The following is a 17,643-nucleotide window of genomic DNA, read 5'->3' as shown; positions in this document are numbered from 1 at the left end:
TTAGAGTGATGTAGCCTAACAGGACCCAGGGTGAATAGAAATGGGGGTTTCTGTCAACACTCAGGCCAATGGCTTGAGCGAGCTGCCCTCTGACTGCATCTTCTTCCAAAAGCAGGATCCGAGGAACACAACCTCATCTCTCCCAGGTGGCCCAGGTGGCCCAGTCAGACCCTCAATCGCTTCTGGTGTTCACACTCCCTCAAATACTTAGCTCCACCAAGTGTATGTGAAACCAAGTTTAAAAGATTTCAGAAGAGGCTCTCCTTCAGAGGCCGTGGCTGGGAAACAGCGTGCACCACGACAAGGCGTAGCCACACAGAAGAGGAGAAATGCACAATTCTTGACGTTTAAGCCGTGCAGATGGGTGCCATCCCTCTGCCAAAGTACTTTCCCTGATGGCCAAAGGTAGGGAAGCCCTGACGATGAAGAAATAAATGCTCTAAAGTCCAGCAGTCTTCTAAGTGTGTGCTGTTATATGCGTTTCTTAGTTTATCCCCGGCTGAGCACTTTCCAAGAGAGACCTCTTTGTCGTTACAGGAGTCTACTTAAGTCTCATCAGACAGACCCACAAGAAGTGTACCCACTGGTTGTGCGGTGTGTGTGGCCGCCTTTGTGGCCCTGTGTGCCATAGTGTGACTGGCCTTCACTGAGACACCTGAAGTCGTCTGGGCCACAGCAGAGCATTCCTCACCCAGCTGGGCAGCAGAGCCCGCCGGCCTCTGCCCCAGGCTTCTTGTCCTGGAGCAGGGACGCTAGTGGGCCAGGAAGGAGGTGTGCAGAGCCTGTCCTGGAGCAGGGACGCTAGTGGGCCAGGAAGGAGGTGTGCAGCCACTGCTTGCCTCCTACCTCGGAGCCATTCTCCCCTCTGTCTTGCTAACAGATCCCCTAGTTTTTCTGGTGCCAGGATCAATGTGGTCATCACAGGGCCCCTGCCACTTGTCTGGTTCCATTTCCCTTTGCTGTGGGTACCAGGGTGGACGGTGGGCATTGTGACCCTGTTCCTGCCAGTGAGATTTGAGGGCATGTCTACTGGCAGTGTGGGAAAGGTTTTTGTTGCCGCTAGAAGGAGATAGGTGAGGAGTGAGTATCCTTCCTGTCTTTGGACGTGCCCTTTTAGGTGGTAATACCCGGAGCTTAGCAGCCACTCTGTGACCACAAGGGGAAAAGTGAAGATGGAAGCCAAGATGCTGAGGATGATGGAGCAGACAGACAGAACGACCCAGATCTGTGGATGCTGCTGAGCTGCTGAACCAACCCCGAGCCTCCTGCTTCCTGACGTCTTATGAAGTGAAGTGATAAACCCATTTGTTTTAAGCTGCTTTTACGCGGTGTTGTGTTGTTTGCTGCTTTTACATGGGTGTTGTGTTGTTGTTTTGATAGAGGTAAGAGGGTTGTAAGGCTGACCTGGGGCAGGGAGCCACAGTGGAGTGGCAGGCACCATGGGGCCACTGTCCCCTTCTGGCGAGGACTAGCGGAGGAGGCACTTTCTGGCAAGGCTGGAAGGTGCATCTGAAGCGTGAAAGGGGTGGAGAGTTCCCAGGCAGAGAGCCCCACTCACAGACTAGCTGCCAGGGGTGGTGTTTGGGGGACTCTACCAAGTCACGAGGGCTGAGAAGTTGGGCCGGACTTCACAGGGGATGGAATGGTCCCTGAGGGACCCGAGTCTCCCAAGGAGGGCATCGTGCTTTTGGGGACATGGGCAAGGGTGAGTCACAGCATAACCTCAGCTGTATCCCCGTATCACAGGGAGTTTTATAGGGAAAGGGACTAGTTCTCAGGAGTAGGAAGGAATTAGGGAAGCCAAGGGAAGTAAGCATCCTGAGACGCCCTCTTGGCAGGCAGGGCTGCTTGCCAAGCATAGGAGCTGGTAGCCGTGCCGAGCGGCCCCTAGCCTAGAGCCCCAGCACCGCCTAGTCTCCTGCCGGCTCCAGCCAGTGCCTCCTTCGCCCTGGTGAGGACGGGCGTGGAGGGAGCCATGCTCCCAGAGGGTCCTCTGGTGGGCCAGCAGCAAAGGGATGCCAGCTGCCCCCTAACGTGATGGTTGGGCTGGCTGGCTGAACAGGCTCCAGAAGTTCGCCGGACTCCCTCTGCATGGCTGTTGGGGTGCAGTTGGCACCGTCCTTCCATGCGGGGTTCTCCCAGGGAGGGGTCTCCTCAGCACCTCCCCTTCCTGGCTCACATAGAGGGTGCCTTTGGCATGGTTGTCCCCAAACAATGGTTTCGAATGGGCGATACGAAAATCTAGAAATAGAAAAAGGAATAGAGGAAGCCACATTGATAAACGGAAGTGAATTCTCGATGTCTTGAAAATGTATCCTAAGAGCATAACTAAGGGGGCTGTGAATGTTTACTCTGGGTTTAGAGGCAGCATGACAGGTATTTTCAAATATTTGCGGGATTGTCATGTGGAAGAAGAAAGGATGGGAATGGACATTATTCTGTGCCTGGGATTTCATGTCCTGCACACCCTTCTCATCCCCAGGGAGGTGCTCTTATCTTCAATTTTTTTTTAAATTTTAATCCGAGAGGAGTTCGCTTGCCCAGAGCCGCAGCCTGTTGCAGGAGCACTGGCGCTCTGTTGTGCTCAGTTGCTGCCTTGCAATTAGGTCTGCTCCGATTGGCTTTGGGGAGCAAGCTAAGGTCATTATGTGGATGTTAAAGGGACCTGAAGTTTAAGTTCAGTGTGAAGCACAGTCTTAATAAAGTCATTTAAAGTTAGAATGCATTGCCTTTGGGCAGAGCTCCTTCTCCGGGAGATGCCGGATCAGGGCCTGGACAGCCACTTGGTGGGGGTGTTGTAGAAGGGACCAGCCGTGAGCAGGCATGGAGTCCTAAGATGACCCAAAATGATGATGAGTTTCCCGGTCTCAGCCTGAATCCTTTCAGCAGAGCTCATGGGTCTGTGCAGCGTTAAGACAGCCTTTGGCAGCAAAGGTTTCACACAACCCCAGCATCCTCCCAAACATGAGGCTATGGCAGTTTTTCCCTCTGGTATTGCAAAACAACGTGGTCAAAATATTGGGGAAGGTGATGAATGGCGATAAACTGTCAGAACCCCAGCTGTGAGGTGTGAATGCTCAGAGGAGGAAGTCGGCGTCTATGAAATCCCAGAGGGTTTGGCTGGTGCTGATACAGTTGTGCTTACCCAGCACGGATTTGAACTCGGGGGTGCGGGGGGGGGGGGGGGAGAGCTGTTCTTGAAGCCCCTGGTAGGAATAGGTCGCTGATGGTGCCTCATCCTCTTTGAAACGATGCTGCCCCACCTGACCTAGTCCTTATGAGGACCAAAAATCTCCCCACCTCCACCCTTGCCCAGCTGTTGGGACCAGGGTTGGGCTCTGAGCCAAAAGCAGGGTGGCCAGCAAGGTCGCCAGCAGAAGAGATGAGTTGAGCTACTCAGAGTCCACGTTGAGAATTGGGGACACAGAAGTAGAAGTTAAAGGTCACGAGGTTGAGGCCAGAGGAACTGCAACGGCCATGAGGGAGACAAGAGGGTAACGTGCTCCGCTCTTAGCTCAGGGAGGCCACTGTCCCGAGGGGCAAGCCCTGCCAGGGACTCGCCTGCCCAGGGCCTCGGAACCTGAGTGCAGCAGGAGCAGAGCGAGCAGAGCTGTGGCTGAACCTTTGAGCATCATGGCCTGTCTCCTTGTCTGATCAGGTTCCATCATGTTCCTTGAAGAACTCCATTTATGAAATAGGTAATTTTATGATGAATGGAATACCACTTGCCATAGCAGGTATTAAACTCAAGGAACTTACTGTCCCCAAAGATGGTGCATGCCATATATTTAAATGGAAAAATGTGTATTTACGTGAATGTAAGGATATCTGCACCTAAATAACATAATAAAGTTTCTGTGCTCAAACAGAAAACTTTAGTTATCTGGGAGTCCTTGTAGGCAGAACACTTTATTCCTTTGGAACGAGGTGCTTCTGTAATAATGACACATTATGATTATATTGCGGTTGGCGCACTTGTGACTCAATGGACTGGTGCAAATTGAACATGAGCAAAAAGATCATATAACTTTTATAGGTGAGGGAAATTAGATGTCTTATTTTTCTAATTTAATATTATGGTGTGAACATTATCCAGGAAGGATTGATAAAACAATACCTCATTGATCACTAGGTTTAATTCAAGGCTAGAAAGGAGGAATCAAGTTAGTTTTCTTCTCTGTGATATCATAGGATGAAAAATGGGGCAGCAACATTATTTTTTTATAAGAACTAATCCAAACGCCAAAATAATTTCACAAAACTCCACGTATATCCCAAACTTGGTGGATACATTCAAGTAGCAAGTTCTGGTGGGGTTTGCTGTAAACAGAGCTTCACGGTGTTTCTCAGGCGGGTGGTGAGATTTGAAGGAGAGACAGTGTAATGCGACACATTAGGCTGAATCCCGGTAAAGCCCAGCTAGCAGTCAGCAGAATTCTAAGACAGGTAAAGCTTCCACCTTGATCTTCCCTTTTTGGTCCCTATACCTTATCCCGGGGAACTTACCATTTATCATTTTATCATGTGGCCTTTTTTCACATGCCCAGTTATCTTGGATTTAAGTGTTAGATTACATGTTGCTGTTTTTCGAGAGCATTTGCATTTTGTTAAGGACCTCCTTAAATTTGATGTTAATGGGTCTGAAAAAGATGAATATGTAATGGAGACATGTCAGACTCCTTGCTGCCCGCTGGCCCTGTCCCAGCCCAACCCACCCTACTGGCATATCTGTGAGAGCTCAGAAAGGCAAACTGTCACCCTAAGGTTTTCTCAACCCGCAAATGTCAATTTTATGAGTGGAAATTGGCAGTCCAGAAACTTGGATGGTAAGGATAGCTCTTGTGTCCTGTCTACCATGTTGCAGGTCTTTTATATACATTGTTTTATATTCTCATATTAACTTTGCCGTGTAGACATGCTGTTTCTCAGTTGGGTAAACTGAAGCAGTTAGAGAGTGATCCCTTTGCCAAGGCTCATGCACTAATCAGTACATAGCGGAGCTGGTATTTGAGCGCAGGCCTGCCTGACCCTACATCCTGTGTGCTTTTCCTGTGATCCTACCTCCTGTGTGCTTTTCCTGTGATCCTACCTCCTGTGTGCTTTTCCTGTGATCCTACCTCCTGTGTGCTTTTCCTGTGACCCTACCTCCTGTGTGCTTTCTGTGACCTGGCCAAGGTGTGGAGAAGGCTCTCGTGCTGTGTGTAACCAATCCATTCCTCTGCTCAGCTCAGATAGTAGCAACACTTGAACGACTCTGAACCGTGGGTCCTGTGCCTCTTAGAATCAGAATAACTCTTTTTGGGGAGACACAGGGTGGTCCTTGAGTTAGAAGCATATGCCCAACATAAGGAAAAAGCAGCAGATTTTCCAGAATTCTACCCACATAGAAATGGGTAGATGAATAGTATCTTCTAAGCAGTATTGGATCACCAACTGCCTTATGTGTCTACTTTGCCTGAAGGTAAGTTAGTGTAAACATATAACTATGTTTGAAATTAAGCTACTTTTTTTTTTTTTTTTTGAGACAGAGTCTCACTTTGTTGTCCAGGCTAGAGTGAGTGCCGTGGCGTCAGCCTCGCTCACAGCAACCTCAAACTCCTGGGCTCAAGCCATCCTCCTGCCTCAGGCTCCCCAGTAGCTGGGACTACAGGCACGCGCCACCATGCCCGGCTAATTTTTTATATATATCAGTTGGCCAGTTAATTTCTTTCTATTTATAGTAGAGATGGGGTCTCGCTCTTGCTCAGGCTGGTTTTGAACTCCTGACCTTGAGCAATCCGCCCGCCTCGGCCTCCCAAGAGCTAGGATTACAGGCGTGAGCCACAGCGCCCGGCCATGAAATTAAGCTACTTTTGAAGTACAGGTGGTCCCTGGGTTATGGACGAGATATGTTTCTGAGAATGTCTTTGGGTTAGATTTGCATGTAACTCAGATCCCTGATGAACATAGCATGTATGATAATGATAACAACAATACTGTAGTAGCTCATGTGTGCTAATAATAATACAGTGTAATAATAAGTTACAGAAACGATTGTGTTCTTTCTTTTTTTTTTTGAGACAGAGTCTCCCTTTGTTGCCCAGGCTAGAGTGAGTGCCGTGGCATCAGCCTAGCTCACAGCAACCTCAAACTCCTGGGCTCAAGCAATCCTGCTGCCTCAGCCTCCCGAGTAGCTAGGACTACAGGCATGCACCATCATGCCTGGCTAATTTTTTCTATATATATTAATTGGCCAATAAATTTCTTTCTCTTTATAGTAGAGACAGGGTCTCGCTCTTGCTCAGGCTGGTTTCAAACTCCTGACCTCGAGCAATCTGCCCGCCTCGGCATCCCAGAGTGCTAGGATTACAGGCGTGAGCCACCACGCCCGGCCCCTTCCTTTAATTCAAACTAATAGAATATAAAAACAAACTCATATTAAACGTTTAGATAGGGGATAGGGGTAATTTCAAAAAAGAATATTAAAGGGTAGCACCCGTCTAATGCTGCATCCGTGTCTTGCTTATTGGAAGGGGCATAGTTGGATGAGGATGGAGACGGCATAGTTGAGGCAAGGAGGCAGCTGACGTTAATGGGAAGATGAGGATGGAGCAGGTGCTGGAGAGTCAGGGTCTGATTCTGTTGCCGGAGGAGGGAGCTCACCACTGAAGTCGGTTTCTTGAAAGAGGTATCTAGGGTTGTTTGCACAGCCTTTTTCTTTTTGTCATCATAAACGGCCTTGTAGCTGCTGATGTTCTCACCAACTGCACGGTTAACCTTTGTAAACGGCTCAGTGTTAGGCTCTTGCTCTTTAAGCTTAGCAAATCCTGCTTCAATGAGATGAAAGGCTTCAGCTCATTCTTTTGTCCTAAACTTTCTTGGCTCTGGATCTTTTGATTCTTTGTGTTCTTCTGTTTCTTTCCTTCTTTCTTTTTTTGGAGACAGTCTTGCTCTGTGTCATCGTAGCTCACAGCAACTCAGACTCCTGGGCTCAAGTGATCCTCGTGCCTCAGCCTCCTGAGTAGCTGGGACTACAGGTGCACACCACCACTCTCAGCTGATTTTTCCTTTTTTTTTTTTTGTAGAGACGGTGTGGGGGAGGGAGGCGGGGGGTGTCACTCTTGGTCAGGCTGGTCTCAAATTCCTGAGCTCAAAAGATCCTCCTGGCTCAGTCTCCCAGAGTGCTAGGGGTACAGGCATGAGCCACCACACCCAGCCTTTTGTTATGTCTTTAGAATAAAAGGAAAAGACAGAAACACACTATTTGTGAGATTTAGGTCAACAGCTTAAAGAACCAAAAATGTTAGAAGAGCCAGACAGTGAAGAACTATCGGATTCCTCCCTGGGCCTGTCCATGCCCGTTGGCCGGTCAATGCTGTAGCTCTCCTTCCTGCTGCCTGTTTCCCTCATTGTTCCTCTGGCTTTCTCTAAGAGCTTAATGCTAACTTTTAGAACTGGTTATGCCCAACACCAAATTATGATGGCAAGATAAAAGCCAACACTTTATCTTTAGATTTTGTATTGTCTAAAAGAAGACACATTGGGTAGAAGAGCAGGAAACGTGAACAAACAGCGCCAGCTGGAAACTTCAGCTTATTGACTCTGCACAACCCCTTGTCTAAAATATTTCTTTTGTGGTTTTGAAGCCCCTCAGAAATATGTCCATGGTCTGGGCAATTCACCCTCAATTCTTAAGGCAGCCCCTCTTACCTTGGGGAACCCCTGTTAGAAATGTCTTCCTTATTCCTGATTCCTGGTTGAAACCAGCCCCTCCAGCTCTGCACACCCACTGAACCTAATTCTATCGTCTGGGGACCGCCCTGAACAAATCTGATGCTTTCTCCGTGGCAAGCACTTGGAATATTTGAAGGACTCACTCCTGTCCTTACTGAATCTTCTGTTCTCACGGTTCTTTGTATAACTCAGCCCTCCCTAGGCTGATCACTGTCCTTAACAGAAGCCAGGTTGTAATTATCTCTCCGAAGTGCGGTTCCTGAGCCAGACTCAGTCCCAGCTGTGGCCCAGCCAGCGCAGAGAACAGACCAGCCCAGGCGTCCTTATACTACGGCCCGCGGGCCACATGTGCGTGTTTTTGCCCGTTTGTTTTTTTACTTCAAAATAAGATATGTGCAGTGTGCATAGGAATTTGTTCATAGTTATTTTTAAAACTATAGCCCGGCCCTCTAACGGTCTGAGGGACAGTGCACTGGCCCCCTGTTTAAAAAGTTTGAGGACCCCTGGACCAGCCCCTTCCTCACTCTTGAGCTCGTTTTCAAATGGGGCTGGGATTTTACACTCTCAACTCACATGGACTTTCTACTTATGTCTCTGACAAGCTGTCTATCCCACAGCATATGCTTGTGTACAACATGTAGGAGGAGTTATTTTTTGACTCAGGTGGGTTTTATGTTTTTGAAGCAAGGGAAGAACCTTAAATATATTCTTTTAAAAATTTTATCATGTTAGAGGTACCCCACTGCTATGTTTTTTTTAAGGGCTTTTTGGATGCAAATTTAATTATTCAGTCGTTTGGTTATTCCTGCACACTTCATGCCATACACAACTTTAATAACCGCGTGATTAGTGTTCTTGTCTACATGGTTTGAGAAAAGCAGCGTCAGACTTTGAGTGAGACAGGGCTGTGATCAGATCTCTGGCACCTCCCCAGCACGTAAACCACGTCCGCTTTGCGCCGCTGGTCAGCACTCTTAGGAGGCTGCTCATTTGGTTTATAATCTACTCAATCAGCCATGCTCTCTTACGGCTCGTGTTTCCCCGTCTCGACTCTAACTAAGGACATGTGGGTGATTGAGTGACCAGAATGTCAGGTCCACGTGGGTAGGACTCCACCGCCGTATCCCAGCTAGGAGAACGGTCCGTAAATACGCGTGGACTAAATCAGCGGAGGAGGGACGTCAGGGGAGAGTTGGTCACATGTCTTAGTGAAGTCCAGCGACAGGATGTTCGCCGTTTATCCCAGACCTAGTGGTCTTGTCTCTGCAGTTTGGAAAATATAACTAGGCACCCTGCCATGGTCCGTGCCTAGCAATCTACCACCTGTCTAGCAGCCTCTACTTCTTTGCAGGCCCAACGCTTTCCCAAAGGTAGCGCCAAGCTCTCTTTCATGTAGAGTTTCCACGACTGGTGATGGTATTTACAGGCCTCTACAGACCTCTGGTACCTCTGTGGTTCTACCCAGTTTCTCCAACATCCCTAGTAAGAGTTTGGCTGGCTTATTTACAAGCCTCTCAGTTGTCTGAGCAATATTTTATCCTAACATTCTTGGAGACTGGATTTATTTAGCATAGTTAATGGATGTGGCCATCTCTCTGTGTATTAAAAAAACAACAACAAAAAACCTAGTTGTTTTGCTCTCTATTCTATTTTCAAAAAACTTTCTTTCGTTTTTTATGATCATAGGATACTAGTAGTGTTAGTTTCTTCCTAAGTGAATGAGCTTAAAGTTGGAATTTTTTCTTTTTTTGAGGCAGAGTCTCACTCTGTTGTCCAGGTTAGAGTGCCATAGCATCAGCCTAGCTCACAGCAACCTTAAACGCCTGGGCTCAAGTGATCCTCCTGCCTCAGCCTCCTGAGTAGCTGGGACTACAGGCATGTACCACCATGCCCAGCTAATTTTTTCTATATATATTTAGTTGGCCAATTAATTTCTTTCTATTTTTAGTAGAGACAGGGTCTCGGTCTTGCTCAGGCTGGTTTCGAACTCCTGACCTCGAGCAATCCTCCCACCTCTGCCTCCCAGAGTGCTAGGATTCCACTAGCACTGATTATAAGCGGGAGCCACCGTGCCCGGCCAAAGTTGGAATTTTTAATGAAAAATTTTCTCTTGGCATAATGGCTAATTGACAGGACATTTACCTCTACTAACAAGTTTTCGTTTATCATATGTCCATTAAAACATGTATTATGGAGTGGTAGGTTCCAAAAACTGAACTATGAATTTCACACTTATCATGTTTCTGCTTTTATTTAAAATTTGGGAATTCTTTCCCACTGACTATTTTTTTTTTTCCCTTCCATGGTTGGCTGAGCTGACTGCCCTCCCCCTCCCTCCACCTTCCAACTTCATCTTTTCTTTAACCATGCTGTGTCTCTCTTGCGTCTTGGGCTCTTTGGGTTGTGGCATGTACCGCGTGCCCCTTCTGTCTTTGCTGGGATCTTAGGCCTTTTCCTTCCACATTTAAAATTTCCCGAATACAACTTTTTGATTGCAAAACTCATGCCCTAATGAAGCCTCTTGTCATTTGGTTTCATTCACATTTAACTAGGCGTCATCTTATGGTATGTTTTATTTTGTAGCCTATCTGCTGATGCAGCATCACTTTTGTTTCCAGTAAATGAAAGGAAAACATTTCCACCCACTTAGTACTTAGGCAAAAAGACGAAGAAAAGCTTGAGTGCTCAGCAGTTCTCTGAGATGAGATAAGTGCATGATAGATTTACATTTTATTCAGCTCTGTGGTTTGGCTCACATGTAGATATTTTGTATCTTCCGTTGTTTGGTGATTATTTCTTTAGGTTGGTTTTACACGATGCCATTTAAGACATAAATTTTGGTCCCATGTAAGGAGGGTTTCCACTAAAACAGACAGCTCTTATTTTGGGGGGCACAAGAATTACTTTGCTATAGAACACATTTAGACTACCACAAGAAAGTTAAAAAGTGTAAAAATGGTGTCATCATTGAGTCCTAAGCCTATATTCATGTGAAATTTTCCATTTGCAGAGAAAAAACCTCTCTCTGACTCTACATTAGACTGTGGGATAGATAAGTAGGTATGAGCTAGCCCTAAATATTTTTTCTCTATGACTTTTATCTTAAAAAAAAAAAATCCTCTCCTGCTGACAATTTGAGATCTTTATGAACAACTTTTTTTCTTAAACTGTGTAGAAATTGCTATATTTTTCATTGCTGCAGTTTCAAAGAGAGCATTTCTAGTTTTTTTCATCCTCTTTGAATTATTCACATCTAAATGTCATTCCAATGCAGAGCTACTTGTATCAGTTTTAACACTGATATGTCACATTCAACCTGTAAAACCCTTGACCTTGAGTAGGAGTTTTCAGTCACTAAATAACAGGGGTCAAAAAATCTGTTTTGCTTATTTTCTCTCGCATTTGGCCTACTGTTAAAAATGTTTGTAATGTCAGGTGACAGTGTGCAAGACATTTCTTTTCTCATCTTCTTATATTGAAAATATGAAATGGAGATGTTACTATTTGTTTTCTCCCTTCTTTTCCATGGGTTAGTGAAAGAATTCTGAAAAGCAGGCTTCTCATAGGAACCACGTTGTAACCATTATAATTGTAATGTATTTTAATTAAGAAATCTATTGTTCGAGTAAGATGTGCAACGTTTGGGGGATGGACACGCTTGAGGCTCTTACTCGAGGGGGGAGGGGGGCATGGGCAATATATGTAAACTTAACACTTGTACCCCCATAATATGCTAAAATAATAATAATAAAGAAATCTGTTGTTATAATGATCCATAGATTTGGTGATTATAATGCAAATCCAATATGTTCAGTGCCCTCCAAAATCTATTACCTATCTCGAGTGTCAGTGCTGCAGTGGTGTGAACATAATGGAAGTTTTATTCTTCCGTGTTTCAAACCTTCAGCAGCCTCTAGTCTTTTCCACTGCCATTTGGTAAAGAATAAATAACAGGCTGGTCTTCAGACTGGTAGGTCGATTTGTACATGTGAGGTTATGAGATAATTAAGCTGTATTTTTGTAATTATCTTTTAAGATTGATCTTAATTTTAATGAACATTGGATTATATGTATTTCCTCGATCTGATTGCCATTGTTTTTCCAAAGTTAAGCATGCACCATATGCACAGCATTTTGGTCTTTTGTTTGTTTTTTTTTTTTAACTCGAATCCTGTGACAGATATCTACAGGTATTTTGAAAGGAACAGTGGTAAAGTTTTTGATGAATTAATGAATAGTAGATGTGAAGTGCAGGATCTGAATAGACCCCCATAGTGGAAATACTGGTCAAAACTATGGCTGGTGCTTTATTTAAACTTTGTTGATCAGATCTTTGCAAAATAGTAAAACATGTTGAGAAAGGGGAGAAAGTGGTATATAATTAATGAATAGATATGATTTATTTGCTATTGAAAAAAAGCATTACAGGATATTTTATTATAATTAGCCCAACAAAAGAAGAAGATAGAGTGATTTCTGGCTATTTTATTAGCCATAGCCATATAGAAATATAGCTTTCATGTGACATGTTTTTATATCCATATTGTATGATATAGAAACATAATGATTAATATTATTTCTCTATTTAAGAAAAAAAAGATGTGATAAGGCAAAATATGATTTTTAGTATTTGATTTTTTTTTTTTTTTTTTTTTGAGACAAGAGTCTTGCTCAGTTGCCCTCACTAGAGTGCCATGGCATCATCACAGCTCACTGCAACCTCAAACTCCTGGGCTCCAGTGATCCTACTGCCTCCAGTATCTGGGACTACAGACATGTGCCACCATGTCTGGCTAATTTTTCTATTTTTTGTTGAGATGGGGTCTTGCTCTTGCTCAGGCTGGCCTAGAACTCTTGAGTTCAAGCAGTCCTCCTGCCTTGGCCTCCCAGAGTGCTAGGATTACAGGCGTGAACCACCACGCCTGGCCAGTATTCACTTTTTCATCTTTGCTTAATTGCTATAACCTTGTATGTAATTTTTTGAACATAATCAGATTTTCACATATATTTGTATTTTATCTGATTTTTTTTTTTTTTTAATAAAAGGAACTTGTACTTTATTGGTAGGGCATTGGTCTTTTTTTTAAAGTATGCAGTTCCGACTTTGTGCAATCTTCACTATTATCTAATGCCAGAACAGAACATTTTCTATATGCTAAAAATAAGTTCCATACCCACTAGTACTAACCCCCCATCCTCTACTTGCCTAAACCTTGGTAACTACTAATCTACTTTCTGTCTCTGTGGATTTTTTAAATCCAGAAAGCTCATATAAATTGAATTATACTATATGTGGTCTTTTGTGTCTTGTTTCACTTAGTCTAATGTTTTCAAGGTTCATCCATGTAACAGTACTTCATATTTTTATGGCTGAATAATATTCCATCATGTTGATATGTCAAATTTTGTTTATCCATTTATCAGTTGATGGACATTTGGGCTGTTTCCACTTTTTGGCTATTATGAATAATGCTGCCATGGATGTTCATGCTTAAGTTTTTGTGAGAACATATGTTTTCAGTTCTCTTGCTGGGTAATTCTAATAAGGTAATTCTATGTTTAACATTTTGAGGAATTGCCAAAGTGTATTTTAAAGTGGCTGCACCATTTAAATTCTCATCAATGGTGTGTGAGGGTTCCAATTTCTGTATATTCTTGCTAACCCTTGTCCATCTATTTGATTATAGCTGTCCTAGTGGGGGTGAAGTGTTATCTCATTGTATCTTTGATTTGTATTTCTCTAATGATGAATGATACTGAATGTCCTTTTTTTTCTTTTAATCTATCCAAGATAGTACTTCAGATACTATCTTTTCATGTGCTTATTGGATATATCTCTGTCATTCTCTCTAGAGTATATATATGTATATATTCAAAACATATTAATATATTTTTTGTAGAAATGTCTATTCAAATGCTTTGCCCATTTATATTGCGTTATTTGTCTTTTTTGTTGTTGAATGGTAAAGTTTTAAAAAATATTCTGGATACTATTATCAGATATGTGATTTATAAATATTTGCTCCATTTTGTGGATTGTCTTTTCTATTTCTTGACAGTGTCCTTTGAAGCACAAAAGTGTTTTTAGTTTTAATAAAGTCCAATTTATCTTTTGTTGCTCATGCTTTTGGTGTCATATCCAAGAAGCCACTGCCTAATACATAGTCACGAGGATTTACAGTTTTGTTTTCTGTTAAGAGGTTTATAGTTTCAGCTCTAACATTTGGGTCTTTGATATATTTGGAGTTCATTTTTGTATATGGTGTGAGCTAGAGGTCTGACTTTATGCTTTTGTATGCATACAGTTGTCCCAACAGTATTTATTGAAAACATTATTCTTTCCCTATTGAATGGTCTTGGCATTCTTTTTTTTTTTAATTTTTTATTTTATTTTTATTTTTTGAGACAGAGTCACGCTTTGTTGCCCAGGCTAGAGTGAGTGCCATGGCGTCAGCCTAGCTCACAGCAACCTCAAACTCCTGGGCTCAAGCAATCCTCCTGCCTCAGCCTCCCAAGTAGCTGGGACTACAGGCATGCGCCACCATGCCCGGCTAATTTTTTCTATATATATATATTAGTTGGCCAATTAATTTCTTTCTATTTATAGTAGAGACGGGGTCTCGCTCTTGCTCAGGCTGGTTTTGAACTCCTGACCTTGAGCAATCCGCCCGCCTCGGCCTCCCAGAGTGCTAGGATTACAGGCGTGAGCCACCACGCCCGGCCGGTCTTGGCATTCTTGTCACAGCTCAATTGACCATAAATGTATGGGACCATTTCTGGACTTCCAGTAACATTTCATGGATCTGTATGTCTGTTAGTGTCTTATAGCAGTAGCACACAGTCTTGATTGTCGTAGCTTTGTAGTGTTTTATAGTAAGTTTTGAAATAGGGAAATTTGAATCCTTCAACTTTCTCCTTTTTCAAAATTGTTTTGGCTATTTGGGGTCTGTGAATTGCCACATGAATTTTAGGATCAATTAGTCAATTTCTAGAAAAAAGCCATCTAGGATTTTGATAGGTATTGCATTGAATCTGAAGATCTATTTGTGGAATATTGCCATATTAACAATATTGTCTTCTACCCCATGAAAATGGGATGTTATTCCATTTATTTAGGTTTTTAATTTCTTTTTTTCTAATTCTTAAATTCTTTTTTGTAGCGATGGGCTCTTACTATGTTGCCCAGGCTGGTCTTGAACTCTTGGCCTTGAGTGCTCCTCCTGTCTCGGCCTCCCAAAGTTCAGGGATTACAGGCCTGAGCCACTGTGCCCAGACGAGGTCTTTAATTTCTTTAACAATGTTTTGTAGTCTTCCACATGCAAATCTTTCACTTCTTTTGTTAACTTTATTCCTAAGTATTCTATTTTTTCTATGCTATTGTAAATGGAATTATTTTCTTAATTTATTTTTCAGAGTGCTCATTGTCAATGTATAGAAGTGCAATTAATTTTTGTGCACTTATCTTGCATCCTGCAGCCTTTCTGAACTAATCTATTAGTTTTATTAGTTTATGTGTGGATCCTTGAGGATTTTATAGATGTAAGATTATGTCCTCTAATCTGGATGCTTTTAAAAAATTTTTCTTGTCTAATTGCCCTGGCTAGAACCTTCTGCACAACATTGAATAGAAGTGGTGAGTGGATACCCTTGTCTTGTTCCCAGTCTTGGGGGGGGGGGAAGCTTTCAGTCTTTCAGAATTAAGTATGATGTTATGTGTGGGATTTTTTGTAGATATCCTTTATCAGGGTGGGGAAGTTATCTTTTATTCCTAGTTTGTTGAGTGTTGTTATCATGAAAGGGTGTTAGATTTTATCAAATTCTTTTCCTGTATCTATTAGATACAGGAAAATAATTTGGTCTTCTATTAGTATGGTGTATCACACTGATTGATTTTCGTATATTGAATCAACCTTTCACTCCTGGATAAATTCCATTTGATTATGACAAATAATTTATTTTATATGTTGCTGGGTTTTGTTTTCTTATATTTTCTTGAGGATTTTTATGCCTATGGACATAAAAGATGTTGGTTTGTAGTTTTTTGTTTTCTTTTTGAGACAGAGTCTCGCTGTGCTGCCCCAGCTAGAGTACAGTGGCGTGATCGTAGCTCATCGCAACCTTGAACTTGTGGGCTCAAGCAATCCTCCTGCCTCAGCCCCCTGAGTAGCTGCATAGGCGCATGCCACCGCACCTGGCCTGTACTTCTCTTTTCTTGTGATGTCTTTGTCTGGTTTTGGTATCAGAGTAATACTGGACTCTTAAAATGAGTTCAGAAGTGTTCCTTCCTATTCAGTTTTTTGAAATGTATTTTATAGAGTTGTGAAGGATTGATGTTAATTCTCTAAACATTTGATAGAAGTCACGAGTGAAGCTATTTGATTACCTGATGCTTTTGGATAAATTAAAATCTGTGTTTACTTTTTTTTTTTTTCCTTCTTTTTTTTATTTTGGCATATTATGGGGGTACAGATTTTAAGGTTTCAATAAATGCCCATTTCCCCCCCTCCCCCCAAAAGTCTGAGTCTCCATCATGACCATCCCCCAGATGGTGCACATCTCTCTCATTATGTATGTATATACCCACCCCCCTCCCCCCTCCCCCCTCCCACCTGCCCAATACCCTATTACTGTAGTACCTATGTGTCCACTTAGGTGCTACTCAGTTAATACCAGTTTGCTGGAGAATATATCTGGTGCTTGTTTTTCCATTCTTGGGATACTTCACTTAGTAGTATGGGTTCCAGCTCTAACCAGGAAAATATAAGATGTGCTATATCACCATTGTTTCTTAGAGCTGAATAGTACTCCATGGTATACATATACCACATTTTATTAATCCATTCTTGGATTGATGGGCACTTGGGCTGTTTCCACAGCCTTGCAATTATGAATTGTGCTGCTATAAACATTCGAGTGCAGGTGTCTTTTTTGTAGAGTGTCACTGGATCATTTGGGTAGATGCCCAGCAATGGTATTGCTGGATCAAATGGTAGATTCAGTTGTATCGCTTTAAGGTATCTCCATATTGCTTTCCACAGAGGTTGAACTAGTTTGCAGTCCCACCAGCAGTGTAGGAGTGTTCCTCTCTCTCCGCAACCACGCCAGCATTTATTGTTTGGAGATTTTTTGATAAAGGCCATTCTCACTGGGGTTAAGTGATATCTCATTGTGGTTTTGATTTGCATTTCCCTGATGATTAGAGATGTTGAGCTTTTACATGCATCAAGGACAACATATTAATAGTTTGTATCTTAGTTTGGTTATCACCTTAATAGTTTGCTTATTTGAATATTTTTAGAAATAAATCAGCTCCCCAAATGAATTGTTAAATGATCAAATCCATCAATAATTGACTAGTTGCAAAATTTGCAGCTTTGTCAGACCAAGGAGTTATGTTTACAGAGCTCAGTTCTCTTTTAACTTATTAAACCCATTAATTGAACAAACACATTCATTCAGTAGACATTTATTGTGCATCCATTATATATTAGATTTAGAAGAGATAGTTTGACATAAGGATAATTTAATTTGCTGCTGCTGGAGGTGTTTAGCTTCAATGTACATATTCAGTTATACACTGGTAAAGGTGGAAGTTTTTTATAACCTGAAGTAATCATTCATTTGGTTTTTATAACTATGATTTTAATTTGTCCAACTCTTAATTTTGTTATTGGGCACTTAATTGTTTATTTCTCTTTGAAAACTTAACTACTGATTTCCACTTCATAGTCTTATTGTTTGACAGTACCTAAGATAAAAGGTTATTTGAAATTTTTGTTCTTTCAGAGCCTGTTATTGGTGACATTTAGCTCTTTTAATATTAATTCACATTTACTTAAATTATTATTTAATAAAGGGGATTTGACCTCAGGACTTTAATTGGTAGACAGTTATTCTCGAGAGAATTCCTATTGTCATGGATAAAGGAAG

This window comes from Microcebus murinus, chromosome 11 (assembly GCF_040939455.1).
Source record: "Microcebus murinus isolate Inina chromosome 11, M.murinus_Inina_mat1.0, whole genome shotgun sequence".
In the NCBI taxonomy this organism is placed as follows: Eukaryota; Metazoa; Chordata; class Mammalia; order Primates; family Cheirogaleidae; genus Microcebus; species Microcebus murinus.
The sequence above is the reverse complement of the archived record's forward strand: the minus strand, read 5'-3'. Positions refer to the sequence as shown.